The sequence below is a fragment of the Carassius auratus genome, chromosome 3 (genome assembly GCF_003368295.1).
Source record: "Carassius auratus strain Wakin chromosome 3, ASM336829v1, whole genome shotgun sequence".
Lineage (NCBI taxonomy): Eukaryota > Metazoa > Chordata > Actinopteri > Cypriniformes > Cyprinidae > Carassius > Carassius auratus.
The window spans coordinates 14,652,133-14,669,114 of NC_039245.1; the positions used below are offsets into that span (position 1 = coordinate 14,652,133).

At 36.7% G+C, this 16,982-nt stretch overlaps 1 long non-coding RNA gene across 6 annotated transcripts; it reads left to right on the forward strand.

The window, feature by feature from the left end:
- Positions 1-1,909: 1,909 nt before the first annotated feature.
- On the forward strand, positions 1,910-5,786 carry LOC113055876 (uncharacterized). 6 transcript variants are annotated; one of them, XR_003277605.1, is made up of 5 exons: positions 1,910-1,941; positions 2,870-3,023; positions 3,199-4,255; positions 4,580-4,660; positions 4,838-5,786. It is a non-coding gene; the product is annotated as an uncharacterized LOC113055876 (long non-coding RNA). The 6 variants fall into 6 exon arrangements; XR_003277603.1 differs by having other exon boundaries at positions 4,862-5,786; XR_003277600.1 differs by having other exon boundaries at positions 3,199-4,660.
- The last annotated feature ends 11,196 nt before the right edge of the window (positions 5,787-16,982 follow it).

Below are 16,982 nucleotides of genomic sequence, written 5' to 3' on the forward strand. Positions count from 1 at the left end.
GCTATATCTTTAACACCAAGCATTTCTGCAGACTCTGTTGATATTCTCCTTGTTAACTTCAACTCAGAAGTTAAGAATGATATTGATGAGTGGATTAATTTCTTCTCAAACCTTATAAACAGTAACTTAAATAACACTCGTACTCTTTTTGCCACTGTTGAGAGACTGACAAACCCCCCAAGTCAGATTCCCGGTGAAATGCTCTCAGACAGAAAATGCAATGAGTTTGTGTCCTTCTTTTCTGAGAAGATCATCAATATCAGGAAGGCTATTAGCACATCCTCTATGTCTATTTTTGAAGCAATTGATAGCAAAATTCTGGAAGACATAGTGCAGCAACTAAAATCATCAACCTGCTATCTTGACACACTTCCCACATCTTTTTTCAACAGTGTGCTTAATTGCTTAGAAGCAGATCTTTTAGATTTTAGATTTTAGACCAATATCTAATTTTCCTTTTATAGGCAAAATTATAGAAAAGGTAGTTTTTAATCAGCTGAACAAATACTTAAACTCAAATGGATAACATTCGACTGCATCACAGCACAGAGACAGCACTCATTAAGATAATAAATGATATTCGCTTAGTTTGTGACTTGTAAAATATCAGTGCTGGTATTGCTAGATCTCAGTGCTGCATTTGACAAAAATACAGGGAAAAATGTTAAATATTATTATAAAGTAAAACAAATTTTTTCTATTTTAATATACATTAAAATCTATTTTATTTCTGTGATTTTCAGCATCATTCCTCCAGTCTTCAGTGTCACATGATCTTCAGAAATCATTCTAATATGATGATTTATTATCAGAGTTGTGCTGCTGGACTGTGATACTTATTTCAGGATTCTTTGATGAATGAAAAGTTAAAAAGAAAAGAATTTATTTAAAATAGAATTCTTTTGTAACAATAAAAACTAGAGTTCAAAAGTTTGTGGTCAGTAAAATTTATTCTTTCTTTCTAAAAATAAACAGAACTCTTTTACAATGAATTTTTGATTGTTTTGATTCAGATCGCCACTTCGGCGCCTGTTCGCGACTCTTATATCTAAGTATTAACTAACTTGCAATACAGTAAATATTCTTACTCTACCCTAAATCAGTGAAAAATTGTTTGGCTCAGTTTACAGAAAAGTGTACGTCACACATCCTCCTCAGATGAGTATTTAACATCTTTATTATTGTGGGGATCAGTGTGTAAGTGCTACACACACACACACACACACACACACACACACACACACCGGTGAGAGTTTGGGATCAGAATGATTTATTTTGATGAAAAAAAATATTGTTATTATTTATTTTTTACAGGAGTTTACTCATCAAAACTGCATTTATTAATAAGTGTTTTTTTTTTTTGCACTACAAGTCTTTTATCTGCATTGATGTTCACTTCATTGAATTTGCACTCTATTTGCCTTGCGCTGCTTTATTTAACTTGATTTTTAATTTTATTATATGCCTTTTTTAACTTTCCCTTATTGTATAGTTGTATCTACATTTTATATTTGATCTAGATTTTTAGGCTTTAATGTTAATGGTATCTGTATGCACCAGAGTCTGAGTGTAACGCAATTTCGCTTCTCTGTGTATGTACTGTACATGTGGAAATTAACAATAAAGCAGACTTGACTTGATTTATTTGATCAAAAGTACAGGGGGAAAAGTGAAATATTATTATGAAGTACACTCAAAAAAATGATTTTTGCTCTTTGTTCAGTTTAATTAATTAAAATGAGCACATACAACATAACTTTTTGTAAAAATGGTGCCAACTTAATTATATTGAACAGAAACAATGTAATTTTAAAAAAATTAGGTTTACAAAATTTTTTAAAATTGAGTCAACAAGAATATTTTTTGTTCGTCTTAACCGGATGCACGTCATCAACGGAAACGGATGCAGATGGATTGTTCAGCAGCGAACATGTGAGTTGGGTAAGTGGCCTTTTTTTCTTATCTATCACCGTCCATCTAATTTTATTTAATTAACAAACTAATTAAAATATGCTTTCTTAATATCTTGTTGCATACCAGAAAGTTATTTTTCTATAAGCACTGTATGAAAATAGCTCTTAAGTGTGTAGTTTGTACTTGATGTTAGGTTTCTGGATTCAGCACGTGTTGCAGACTTTCTATTTTTATTTTTCTACTAAAAGTATCAAATAACGTTAAAATGAAGAATCGCGGAACAAGAGAGAACAGAAAACCCTTCAGTACCATGAATTAATGTATAAAACCAGGGCCATAAGACACGCCCATAATTAGAAATTGTCAAATTGTCCCCTAGGATTTTAAATTCTTACTCTGCATTTAGCTGTTGTTAGGGTGACAAAGTTTCAAATGTATATTTTAGGTCTTCCTCATCTATATTTAATTTATTGCTCGTCATTGTTAAAACGATTGAGATGCCAATCAAAGCGCACAGCAGCCAATCGAAGGCTTTAGATTAGTCACGCTTGTTAAAGTCACGTGCTCGTGACTGAATTCACCGCGTTCACGGAGTCTCTCGTCTTAAACAACAAATAGTGTTTTAGCGACGTAAGTATTACATTTCGCTGCTTCAGTAATTGTAAGTGGAGTTTTTGCATTTCTTCTGCTAGCTAGATTATGGTCATGGACCGACATTATGTCTGTGTAGTCAGCTAATAACGTTTTGTTTCTCCAAGCGCTTGTTTGTGTGAGTTAATGTTATTCTGTTACTTGCGATTAATATATCAAGAGGAATAATCGAAAATGATTTCTGTCATAAATAAGTTGTCACCCTGACCCTGTACTAAATATTTTGTTTTCTTTGTAGCACTTTAACCTTTTTTGTCTTTGCTGAATTGCCCATAAACAAGACCTCTGTAACTTATGTCTTCAGATAAATGAATTTCATCGGATCACAACCCTTCCTTTACACTCCAAAATTCATGTCCAAACTGGATCTGTTCTCTGATGATCTGCTAAAAGTGTTTACCAAAAAGGGTGGAGTGTTTAGAAAAAAGATTCAAGATGTGATGCTGCCAATGTCTCAGGTAGTATTTTTATTTTTTTTTTCAGTTTTTTTATATATTGCTTTTTAATACAAGCTATTGATATAGTGCTCTGTAATGCATAATGGCTCAGAGATGTGTATTGGAGGGTGTCATGTATGAATATCAGAAACTTGAAAAAATGTTTTGTCTGTTTTCTTACAATGCCACCATGGAGACCAAGCAAGAGTGCATTCTCAAGGGGCTATGCATCTACCTGAATGAAGATGAATATGATGGAGTATTTGCTGAGATCTTTTTCGTTACAAACAGTTATCACAAGTAATAACAAACTTGACCTTGCAAAAGACGTGGCATGAACTGCGTCTAAAAAAATTTCAATTTAAAAGCAGAGGCACTTTCTTGTATATACGTTTGTATGTTTAAATATCAAAAGACATTCCCCATCAAAACTGCTGATGGGTAAAGAGTTAATGTACATTATTAAATTTTAAAATATTGAGTAAATTGTAAAGCTCAGATATGAATTAAATGACTGATGTTAACTTCTCTTTAAACCTTTGTACTCCACACAGCCACTGGTTTAGGTTTACGTGATATCATCCTGTTTGATAAGCACAGTTCTTGATAGTCAATTCGATTCACCTTTATTTATATAGCACTTTACACAATACACATGGTCAAAGCAGCATAATTAAACACGAAAATAGTTTGTCGGTAATGCAAGAGGACAATAACAAACAGACAGTTTTTGTTTTGTTTTTTAAGAAAATGTCAGTTCATTGATTATTCAGTGATGTCATCATCCAGTTCAACTCTCTTCCAATAGTGTCTATGCAATCAGTCAAGCATCCCCATTCGCCAACGGTGGCAGTGGCAAGGAACCAAAACTTAAAGGGATGGTTCACTTTCAAATTAAATTTTGGTATGTTTTAGTTTACCTCAAGGACTTCCAAAATGTAGGTGTCCTTGTTTCCTCAGTATTTCCCATTTTGATATTTTTAGGTCAAACTGTTCTTGTCTGTGACTAATATAATGGAGGTCTATGGTCACCACCTCAAAGAGCATGCACAGAGAAGTCCAAATTAAACAATTCCCCACCGTAAGTACACATTGATGACCTAAGACATTGCATCACACACCTGTCTGACTGAAGATCCTGAGTTTCCTCCGCTGTTGAGCCGCAGCGTTTTGCACATTGTGTTTAGTTTGCCACGTATAAACTGGAGGCGACGTCCAATGCCAGAGGGAGCCAATGGCACACTGTCAATAGAGTGAGTAATGTGTTGTTTATTATAATTGCAACGATTATAGGGTGCATTATAAACAAATTAATAATTACAGTTACTGCATTATATTTCGGACAATGCAGATTGGTGGTGTATTGTGTGGTAAACAGTAAACAATGAGTGATGTACACGCACGAGAGATCGCTTCCGGTGCTTTCCGCGCTTGAGCAGACTAAGCCAGAGCTCGTGCGCACGTCACGTCAGGAAGCACTCGTGCACTCGGATCAGTTGGACGTGGTTGTGTACAGGAGATAAAACCAAAATAAATAGTTCATTTTCTTACAACAAACCGTTTGTTTCATGTCTTAGGTCATCAATGTGTACTTGTGATGGGGAATTGTTTAATGTGGAATTCTCTGTGCATGGAGGTGGTGACCATTGTCAAACTAGGTAAGATTATTTCATTTTTATTTTTAAAAGTGTCATTAGTTAAAGATTCAGAGAAACTGAGCCAAATGTTTGTTTTTTATCTTGACATTCTCAATTTGTTTAGGTTTGTTTAAATACTGTTCTTTTGATATTTTAATCTGGAGAAATGTGTGATGATAGTAAAGTTTTGATTCTTAGCATCTATGCGAATGTCCGTGTCAGGCCTGGACTACATCAAGGACCGTCTGGAGGAGGAGACTTTGCATCAGCCGGCAGCTGATGGTCCCAGTGGCTCTGAGGAAGAGGACGTCTCTGCGAGCATGAAGTCTACTCATGGTCAGGAAGGTATCAAGCAGTTCGATGGCTACCTTGCCTGCAAAGCTGATGACAGAGACGTTCTCAAGTCCTTCCCATCCGTCTGTAAGATGTCTTTGAAGCTCAATACTGCTTTACTCTGCAGCTTGTGAACGTCTTTTCAGCACAGCAGGGCTTATTTTCAGTCCCAGGAGGGCAAGAATGGACTCGCACACCTTTGAGAATCAGCTCCTTCTCAAGCTGAATAAAAGATATTGCCACTTTAGTTAGATCATCAGTGCCATACTGTACTAGCATGCTCACCAGAAGTACACTTAATGGAAAGCTGATTAATAATGTTTACTGCCACAACTGTTGTTCATTGCCATTTGAGGCTTGTTATTTTAGTATGTCACTTGTGATGACAGGTTATGTAATTTGTTTTGAGATTTTCACACTATGCTGAGGTCACCTTACTTGATATATTTTATTCATTTATTTTTTTTAGTATCACCAGTTTCATGTGAAGCAGTATAGAGTTAATAATACACAAATACTGACAATTACATGTAAAAGCATTACTAAATATTGTTCCTGACAGTGTGGGGAAATTCATAACTGAAATAGTATTATATACCCCTTCTATATGCAGTTGTGACTGGCAAGTGCGTTTCTTCTGATCACAAACACTAGTTCCTATTACAGTGAATCTGATATGGCCAGTTTATATTTATACACAGACACATTCAGATATGATATAGTAAAGGAAAACTCATGTTAACCTGTGTTTTGCAAGTTTAAGTTTAAATAAAAACTTGGATAACTGTTACAAATAAATGTTAAACTGAAACTACCTGCTCTCAAGTCCTGTTATTTCATTTAGTTCTAAAGGAATTTTTTGTGCTTATGAAATTATTTTATAGACATCAGTGTCTGACTAATTAATGTCATTTTATTAATAGATTGGTGTGCCAAGAGTGAGATTAGAGTCTTTATGTAGACTGAGATAAGCAAGAGTCTTGTGACAAAAATGATAATAGGACATTATAGCAATAAAGAAAGCATTGTACTTGGATACTTAAGTACATTTGAAGGCAAATACTTTTGTACTTTTACTCAAGTGAATGTTTAAAGGCAGCACTTCTACTTTTACTTGAGTAATATTTTACCTTGGGTATCTATACTTTAACTCAAGTACATGGCATGTGTGCTTCGTCCACCACTGTGTGCAACACATCAATGCACCTCTGTTGTTCAATGCCTGCAAGTGACCGCAGCACGACGTGTTCTTACGCCACACATTGATAAAAGGTTACACAGCAAATACAGAAAATAGTGCCTAGTTGAACGGACACAGCCTTTTATAGAAGAAAAGTCAACAATACAACTGCAATGAGTGGAGTAAGGTTTTTTACATGCATTTGTTCTAACAAACTCACTGGAAGTACTTGTTATGGAGAATAACCAAATTAAAACTTGAAATGAAAACGAGACTCTGGTTATAAATTAATCCCTTCACGTTGCCTTTAGTAACTATTTCATACTTCATGTCCTACAATCCAAACAATCCATTTAAATCTAGTTTTCTAATCTAGATTTGACCTGTGTGTGTGTTTCTGATTAACGTCCTACATCAGATCTCAAGAAGGCACTGGCTTCGGGTTTGGTTCAGTCATTTACCTGTTTGAAAGACAAAGCAGTGGCAACGTGAGTGTTTTCCTTTCTTTCTTTCTTTTTTTTTAATGTCATTCAGATTTATTTGGGTTGTCATGATCCTCAAACTGATTTAGTTATAATTTTTTTTAGGTTGCAATCCAATTAGATTTTCAATTTAAACTTTTCTTAGTTTACTGGAGTCAGCCGAGGGCTCTACCAGGCCCCCTTCTGTTTTTGCTAGATTTCCAGTGTAGATCTATTTCTGGTGAATCCTCACCAAAGAATACACACTAGGGTTTGTACATGAATGGTAGACTTAAAACCAGCTACGGCTGTACTAAGCGATAGTATATGCTCATATAAACCCAAAAGGATCATGGGGCTCTAACCTTGTTTTGATATAAATGCCTTTTATTCGTGATGTCTTGGCTAAGTACTTCATTACCCACAATCCTGAACAATCCCACAGTGATGCATCTGATTGGTGGAGCTTGTGTAACCGTCTGGTTAAAGCTGCGGTAGGGAACTTTTGACGCTCTAGCGGTTAATAAACAGAACTGCTTGCCTCTTGCGGAAGAACATCGTAGCCGGAACTACTTCTCTCTGTTTATGTCTATGAAGAATCACAAAGGTACTGGGTTACTCCGCCGCGGTACCCCCGAAGCAATCTAAAATAGTCCGAATATAAACACTTATTATAGGTGCACCCTAGTGATTCAGGACAAGCCAAAAACAAGGTTTGGAAAATGGATTCATGGTGTACTCGCTTATTATGTTCATTTTTCTACATGTTGAACACAAACAAAGTTACGGACCGCAGCTCTGATTGGTTGTTTCTTACCGGGAGCGATGGAGTTTCTGCAAATGGCAATAGGACACTGGGAGGAGCCAGAGGAGCTTGATTTTTTTCACAGATTATCTGTCTCATATTCTACTGTCAGGACATAATGACAGGTTTAATAAATATGTAAAAAATATATATTTACAAAAGTTCCCTACAGCACCTTTAAACCCCGCAAAGGACCGTGAAGACTGAAGATTAATAAAAAAAATGAAAATAAAAACCTGTGTTGCGTTTTTGCACGGTAGACTTATCAGTGCAATCATAATCTCCTTGACTGCCACGAGAGTTTGGCAGGGAGGTTGGTAACATTAGTTAGCATTATCGTCTTTAGCAAGGCTTCTGTAGCCTTCACATGGTATGAGTCATATCAAGCATTTTATAATGCCACTGTCAAAACAATATTTAGCCTAGGCATACCTTTTTGTGCATTTACTGAACATTTGTGTAATGGTAACGACATCTGTTGACAACTGAGTGGTGATTGCAGTCAGGTACAAAGCACTGCACCATGTTGCTGACGTTATCGTTAACCACTTTCAAACACGCACACTATATAAAATACACGATGATAAATATAAAAATCAATACACATTACCTATATAAAACACTATTTACACGATTAATACTGAAAGAACTGCTATTACTGCACATTCACTATATAAAATAAAATTCAAAAGGCTCGTTCGCGGTTGTGGCTTCAGTCGAATTCAGTGAGGCGCGGTGGTTTATGGGATGAGCAGTTCCTGCGCTCGAAATGAAAATATGTACAGTCTTGTACCTTTGACTTTTTTTGGATTTTCTCTTATTTTTTTAACTCGAAATGATATGTTATATGCTTTTGAGTTCAGCCGTAGCTGGTTATCCTCACACATGCTCTAAAACTCTTTAGATACGGATTTTTCTGAAAGTCAATGGGAGAAATTAATGGGAAATTTACTTCCGGCACCAGAGCTCTCTCGGGCTGTGGGGGGGACTGTGATGCTCTATTGGATGTTGCGGTGGCAAGTGACATAAGCAGTTTCCAGCTCACCACGCCCCTGACAGTATAAAACCATCTTGTTCCATCAAAATCACTGTAGTGAGTCAGGAGTGATGAAAACGACCAGGATAGACCTATATAGCATCTATTTAGCATACATTTAAATAGTTATTTAAATTATTTTGTGTAGCCTTTGTAGTTAATTAGCATAGTTGTTAGTGTAATGTTAGTATTGTTAGAAGCATAGTTAGTAGCATAGTATTGCATCAGTTAGGATAGCTTCAAGTTAGCATAGATTTATCTGTATTTAGTACAGTGGTCAGGATGGTACGTATGTGTAGTGTTGCTGGTTGTGACAGCATTGCTGGACTGCTAGTTTCCCAGCAGACTTTAAAATTAGGCGCCAGTGATTGCATGCACTTGGCCTGGAAGACCGCGATTCCCGTCTAGAGCTGGAGTGTACAAACTGCATTTTACGCGGGATTGCTTCTCCAACGCAATGGAGGTGGAAATGGGCTTCTCCACACAGCTCACGCTGAAAAGCGACGTGGTGCGGGGGTTAAGACCGCAGTTTGAGCCAGCGGCTCAATTGATATGACCAGACACCTCGACATCCTCCACTTCAGGTGAAGGTTGGGGAGAAAAGTCCTCTACTTCAAATGAACGCTCTGTTGCAAAGCTACTTGTGTCACTACAGTCACTCTCCATTTTAGCGACTCTGACAGCAGCTGTCAATCCGTCACTGCGGGTCTCAGTTTCACACCCCACGCACTCAGCCCCGCCCTAGGTTCATCCCCTCTATCTCCACTGTGCTCTGCCCACTTTTCAGCATTTTTCAAATATTGTCAGTGGGTGGAGTCAGGCTCTGACCAGGGGTTTAGTTACCCTTTAAATGTAGAAAGGCGCGAACCGATTCATTGTCCAGTTTCCTGAATGACAGCTGATTAACCAATCATGATCAAAGTAATAAAATAAAACTACCAATGGGAGTTGTTTCAGTGTGATAAATCAGCGAAATGTATATAGTTTTATTGTTGTCCCCAAAACCTTCAAACTGGCTGTTATTAAGCCTCTCATCAAAAAAACATAACTTGACCCCAAAGAACTAGTTAATTATAGACCAATCTCGAATCTCCCTTTTCTGTCCAAGATACTAGAAAAGGTGGTATCCTCACAATTATATTCCTTCTTAGAGAAAAATGGTATATGTGAGGATTTCCAGTCAGGATTTAGACCGTATCATAGTACTGATACTGCGCTCCTTAGAGTTACAAATGATCTGCTCTTATCATCTGATCGTGGGTGTATCTCTCTATTAGTTTTATTGGATCTTAGTGCTGCGTTTGACACAATTGACCACAGCATTCTTTTGCATAGACTTGAACACTTTGTTGGCATTAATGGAAGTGTATTAGAATAGGTTTAAATCGTACTTATATGACCGCCGTCAGTTCGTAGCAGTGAATGAAGATGTATCATATCGATCACAAGTGCAGTATGGAGTACCTCAAGGCTCAGTACTAGGGCCGCTACTCTTCACGCTTTATATGTTACCCTTGGGAGATATCATCAGGAAACATGGTGTTAGCTTTCACTGTTATGCTGATGATACTCAGCTCTATATTTCTTTGCGGCCCGGTGAAACACACCAATTTGAAAAACTAATGGAATGCATAGTCGATATAAAAAAACTGGATGACGAGTAAATTCCTATTGCTAAATTCTGAAAAAACAGAGGTGTTAATTATAGGACCTAAAAACTCTGCTTGTAATAACCTAGAACACTGTCTAAGACTTGATGGTTGCTCTGTCAATTCTTCGTCATCAGTTAGGAACCTAGGTGTGCTATTTGATCACAATCTTTCCTTAGAAAGCCACGTTTCTAGCATTTGTAAAACTGAATTTTTCCATCTCAAAAATATATCTAAATTACGGTCTATACTCTCAATGTCAAATGCAGAAATGTTAATCCATGCATTTATGACCTCAAGGTTAGACTATTGTAATGCTTTATTGGGTGGTTGTTCTGCATGCTTAGTAAACAAACTACAGCTAGTCCAAAATGCAGCAGCAAGAGTTCTTACTAGAACCAGGAAGTATGACCATATTAGCCCGGTCCTGTCCACACTGCACTGGCTCCCTATCAAACATCGTATAGATTTTAAAATATTTCTTATTACTTATAAAGCCCTGAATGGTTTAGCACCTCAGTATTTGAATGAGCTCCTTTTACATTATACTCCTCTACGTCCGCTACGTTCTCAAAACTCAGGCAATTTGATAATACCTAGAATATCAAAATCAACTGCGGGCGGCAGATCCTTTTCCTATTTGGCGCCTAAAGTCTGGAATAACCTACCTAACATTGTTCGGGAGGCAGACACACTCTTGCAGTTTAAATCTAGATTAGAGACCCATCTATTTAACCTGGCTTACACATAACATACTAATATGCTTTTAATATCCAAATCCGTTTTTAGGATTTTTAGATCGGGACTTCGGAGTCTGTTCCCAACTTGGTTGATTCAGATCGGGACTTTTGGAGCCTGTTCAAGACTCCGTTAATTCAGATCTGGACATCGGAGCAGGAAGTTTTTGTCAAACAGTTCATTACTGATTAAAGGGGGGGTGAAATGCTAGTTCATGCATACTGAGTTTTTTATACTGTTAAAGAGTTGGATTCCCATGCTAAACATGGACAAAGTTTCAAAAATTAAGTTGTACGTTTGAAGGAGTATTTTTGTTCCAAAAAAACCTCTTCCGGTTTGTCACAAGTTTCAGAAAGTTTTTTTCGAGTATGGCTCTGTGTGACGTTAGATGGAGCAGAATTTCCTTATATGTGTCCTGAGGCACTTCTGCCGGAAGAGAGCGCTCCCGTATAGCAGAGCACTGAGAGCACAACAGACTTCACTGATCAGAGCGAGAGCGGCGCCAAATGTCACAAAAGAAGTGTGTTTTTGGTTGCCAGGGCAAGACAACCCTGCACAGATTACCAAAAGAGAAACAGCATTAAGGGACCAGTGGATGGAGTTTATTTTTACAAAGCATCAACAGAGTTTTGCAAGTGTTTGTGTTTGTTCCCTGCATTTCGGATTGCACATCGTCTATTTCTTAAGGATAATGCAGCCCCAACGGAAAAGGGTCACGATCGTGTGTTGGAACCGCATGCGGTGAGTAAAACTGCTTCAAATATCTCTGTGTTGTTAACTTAGCTATCAGCGCATAAGCACATCAAGTAAACAACATGCGATGTTGTCATCAAACTGCACTTTCCACATGTACAGCTTAAAAAAAAAAGAAAAAAAAAGACAACATAAAGTGGAACTTAGTCATTTTCCAAAACCGCTAAGCAAATATATACAGTTTCAGTACATACCACATAGAGACGCCTTTGCTGATGCTGCTCTTGTTAAATTTCAGCCTCTGAATCTGATTCTGGATCATAAATATACGCTGAATCTGACTGTTAGCCATGGTTTGTTTTGGATGATGTTTTTTTCTTCACGGTAATGTCACAGCTTCCAAACGCTCTCAACACAAAAGCCTACTGGCGCTCGTGATTCTTTAGCTCCGCCCACACGTCACGCCTCTAGGCGCTCGTGTTTTTCCGGGAAAAATCGGTACAGACTATCTTTCTCTTATGAATATAATAAAACTAAAGACTTTTTGGAGTTATGAAGGATGCAGTACTACTCTATAGGTACTCAAGATTAACAGGAGATTGAGTGAAAACGAGCATTTCACCCCCCCTTTAATTAATATTTGGACCTGAGGCTTTTTTTTTAACCTGCCACTTTGATTTTTAAATGATTTCAATGACTTTTGGAAGTTGCAGAATAACAAGTGGCAAGGCAAAGATCCTTTTAACAACAGTATCTTTACTATGAGACATGCAGGAGTTCAATACTGTGTACAAACTTCAACAACGTAGCACCAACTAGCGCATGCGTATAAGCAAGCTGGAGTATCATAGTCTGCTCAGATTTAAAGCTACAGAACACTACTATGTTCTACATCCTCCTTCTTTAACTTTGACAGTTATTCCTTAATGAACAGTTTCTTATATTAAAGTTAACTCAAAGTTTTTTTGTTTTTTTTTTCATAGGAAACACATTTAACAGATTACTTGAGCTGAGAGTAAAAAGGCAATTAACACAACATTTGTTAACTCACATTGTAACATCAGTTATAATGTTATAAATGGCATCACAGGTGAGTGTGACGGGTTTAAGGACGTCATAATATTTTAAAGTAGGTGGACTAGAAATCCTGTGCTTCAGAACTTCAAAAGCGTCCTGATGCTGTTTAAACCAGCACCACTCTGTGTTTTTACAGGTCACCTCGCGCAGAAGGGCAGACAGCTCACTAAGGTTCAATATGAATTTTCCTAAGTAGTTAATCATGCCTAGGAAGCGCTGCAGCGCAGTAACGTTGTCTGGTGCCGGCATTTCTGTGTTTGCTTTTGTTTTTGCTGAGTCAGGTTGTAGTCCTTTGCTTGTGAAAATATGACCGACATAGCTCACCTCACTAAGGCGAAATTTGCACTTTTGAGGGTTCAGCCTCAAGTTCACTTCACGAGCACGGTCCAAAACTTTTCTTAGGTTTGCATCGTGTTCCTGCTCGCCATTACCTCCCACAGTGATGTCATCGACTGATTTTTAAATGATTTCAATGACTTTTGAAAGTCAAGCCTTCTTGTACCTCAGTTGCATGTGTTGTGTTTTATTGAATTGTGGATAGAATTATCAACTGAGAAATAAAGTTGAACAGAAATAATCATGAACTTTTAAAGATGATGATGAAAAGAAAAGGTAATATTGCATATAAAATTATATCTAAGTATGAACTAACTTGCAATACAGTAAATATTCTTACTCTACACTTTTCTGTAAACTGAGCCAAACAATTTTTCACTGATTTAGGGTAGTCACACATCCTCCTCCGATGAGTATTTAACATCTTTATTATTGTGGGGATCAGTGTGGAAGTGCTACACACACAACCACACACACACACACACACACACAAACACCGGTGAGAGTTTGGGATCAGAATGATTTATTTTGATGAAAAAAATTATTGTTATTATTTATTTTTTACAGGAGTTTACTCATCAAAACTGCATTTATTAATAAGTGTTTTTTTTTTTTTTGAACTACAAGTCTTTTATCTGCACTGATGTTCACTTCATTGAATTTGCACTCTATTTGCCTTGCGCTGCTTTATTTAACTTGATTTTTAATTTTATTATATGCCTTTTTTAACTTTCCCTTATTGTATAGTTGTATCTACATTTTATATTTGATCTATATTTTTAGGCTTTAATGTTAATGGTATCTGTATGCACCAGAGTCTGAGTGTAACGCAATTTCGATTCTCTGTGTGTATGTACTGTACATGTGGAAATTAACAATAAAGCAGACTTGACTTGATTTATTTGATCAAAAGTACAGCGGGGGAAAAGTGAAATATTATTATGAAGTAAAAGTTCGCGACTCCGTTGATTCAGATCGGGACTTCGGCGCCTGTTTGTGATTTTTTTTTTTTTTTTTTTTAATTCAGATCTGGACATCGGACTAGGAAGTGCGAGTTATTTGATTCAGATCAGAACTGTGGAGTAGAGCCCTGCACGAGACTCAGGCCCTTTTCAGCTCATCAGAATTATGGTCCCGAAAAAAAAAAAAAGAAAGGAAAAAACAACTTAAATAGGAGCATTCTAAAAATAGAGGCATTATTGATTATTTTATTATTATTTGTATTATTATTTTATTTATTTTTTCCCCATTGGTTTTATTTAGGGATTGTGTGTGTTTTTTTTTTCAAACAGTTCATTAGTGATTAATTAATATTTGGACCTGAGGCTTTTTTTTTTTACCTGTCACTTTGATTTTTAAATGATTTCAATGACTTTTGGAAGTCAAGCCTTCTTGTACCTCAGTTGCATGTGTTGTGTTTTATTGAATTTTGGATAGAATTATCAACTGAGAAATAAAGTTGAACAGAAATAATAATGAACTCTTAAAGATGATGATGAAAAGAAAAGGTAATATTGCATATAAAATTATATCTAAGTATGCACACACACACCGGTGAGACTTTGGGATCAGAATGATTTATTTTGATGAAAAAAAATATTGTTATTATTTATTTTTTTACAGGAGTTTACTCATCAAAACTGCATTTATTAATAAGTGTTTTTTTTTTTTTTGCACTACAAGTCTTTTATCTGCACTGATGTTCACTTCATTGAATTTGCACTCTATTTGCCTTGCGCTGCTTTATTTAACTTGATTTTTAATTTTATTATATGCCTTTTTTAACTTTCCCTTATTGTATAGTTGTATCTACATTTTATATTTGATTTAGATTTTTAGGCTTTAATGTTAATGGTATCTGTATGCACCGGAGTCTGAGTGTAAAGCAATTTCGATTCTCTGTGTGTATGTACTGTACATGTGGAAATTAACAATAAAGCAGACTTGACTTGATTTATTTGATCAAAAGCACAGGGGGAAAAGTGAAATATTATTATGAAGTAAAACAAATTTTTTCTATTTTAATATACATTATAATCTATTTTATTTCTGTGATTTTCAGTATCATTCCTCCAGTCTTCAGTGTCACATGATCTTCAGAAATCATTCTAATATAATGATTTATTATCAGAGTTGTGCTGCTGATCTGTGATACTTCTTTCAGGATTCTTTGATGAATGAAAAGTTAAAAAAGAAGAGAATTTATTTAAAATAGAAGTCTTTTGTAACAATAAAAACTAGAGTTCAAAAGTTTGTGGTCAGTAAAATGTATTCTTTCTTTCTAAAAATGAATAGAACTCTTTTACAATGAATTTTTGATTGTTTTGATTCAGATCGACACTTCAGCGCCTGTTCGTGACTCCGTTGATTTGGATCGCCACTTCAGCGCCTTTTTGCAAATCCGTTGATTCTGATCGGCACTTCGGAGCCTGTTCGCGAGAATCGCGACTCGGTTAATTCAGATCGCCACTTCGGAGCCTGTTAGCGAGAATCGCGACTCGGTTGATTCAGATCGCCACTTCGGCGCCTGTTCGCGAGAATCGCGACTCCGTTGATTCGGACCGCCACTTCGGCGCCTGTTCGCGAGAATCGCGACTCCGTTGATTCGGATCGCCACTTCGGCGCCTGTTCGCGACTCTTATATCTAAGTATGAACTAACTTGCAATACAGTAAATATTCGTACTCTACCCTAAATCAGTGAAAAATTGTTTGGCTCAGTTTACAGAAAAGTGTAGGTCACACATCCTCCTCAGATGAGTATTTAACATCTTTATTATTGTGGGGATCAGTGTGTAAGTGCTACACACACAACCACGCACACACACAAACACCGGTGAGAGTTTGGGATCAGAATGATTTATTTTGATGAAAAAAATTATTATTATTTATTTTTTACAGGAGTTTACTCATCAAAACTGCATTTATTAATAAATGTTTTTTTTTTTTTTAACTACAAGTCTTTTATCTGCACTGATGTTCACTTCATTGAATTTGCACTCTATTTGCCTTGCGCTGCTTTATTTAACTTGATTTTTAATTTTATTATATGCCTTTTTTAACTTTCCCTTATTGTATAGTTGTATTTACATTTTATATTTGATCTAGACTTTTTAGGCTTTAATGTTAATGGTATCTGTATGCACCGGAGTCTGAGTGTAGCGCAATTTCGATTCTCTGTGTATGTACTGTACATGTGGAAATTAACAATAAAGCAGACTTGACTTGATTTATTTGATCAAAAGCACAGGGGGGAAAAGTGAAATATTATTATGAAGTAAAACAAATTTTTTCTATTTTAATATACATTAAAATCTATTTTATTTCTGTGATTTTCAGTATCATTCCTCCAGTCTTCAGTGTCACATGATCTTCAGAAATCATTCTAATATGATGATTTATTATCAGAGTTGTGCTGCTGAACTGTGATACTTCTTTCAGGATTCTTTGATGAATGAAAAGTTAAAAAAGAAGAGAATTTATTTAAAAAATAAGTCTTTTGTAACAATAAAAACTAGAGTTCAAAAGTTTGTGGTCAGTAAAATTTATGCTTTCTTTCTAAAAATGAATAGAACTCTTTTACAATGAATTTTTGATTGTTTTGATTCAGATCGACACTTCGGAGCCTGTTCGCAACTCCGTTGATTTGGATGGCCACTTCAGCGCCTTTTTGCGACTCCGTTGATTCTGATCGGCACTTCGGAGCCTGTTCGCGAGAATCGCGACTCTGTTGATTCTGATCGGCACTTCGGAGCCTGTTCGCGAGAATCGCGACTCGGTTGATTTAGATCGCCACTTCGGAGCCTGTTCGCGAGAATCGCGACTCGGTTGATTTAGATCGCCACTTCGGAGCCTGTTCGCGAGAATCGCGACTCGGTTGATTCAGATCGCCACTTCGGAGCCTGTTCGCGAGAAGCGCGACTCGGTTGATTCTGATCGGCACTTCGGAGCCTGTTCGCGAGAATCGCGACTCGGTTGATTTAGATCGCCACTTCGGAGCCTGTTCGCGAGAAGCGCGACTCGGTTGATTCTGATCG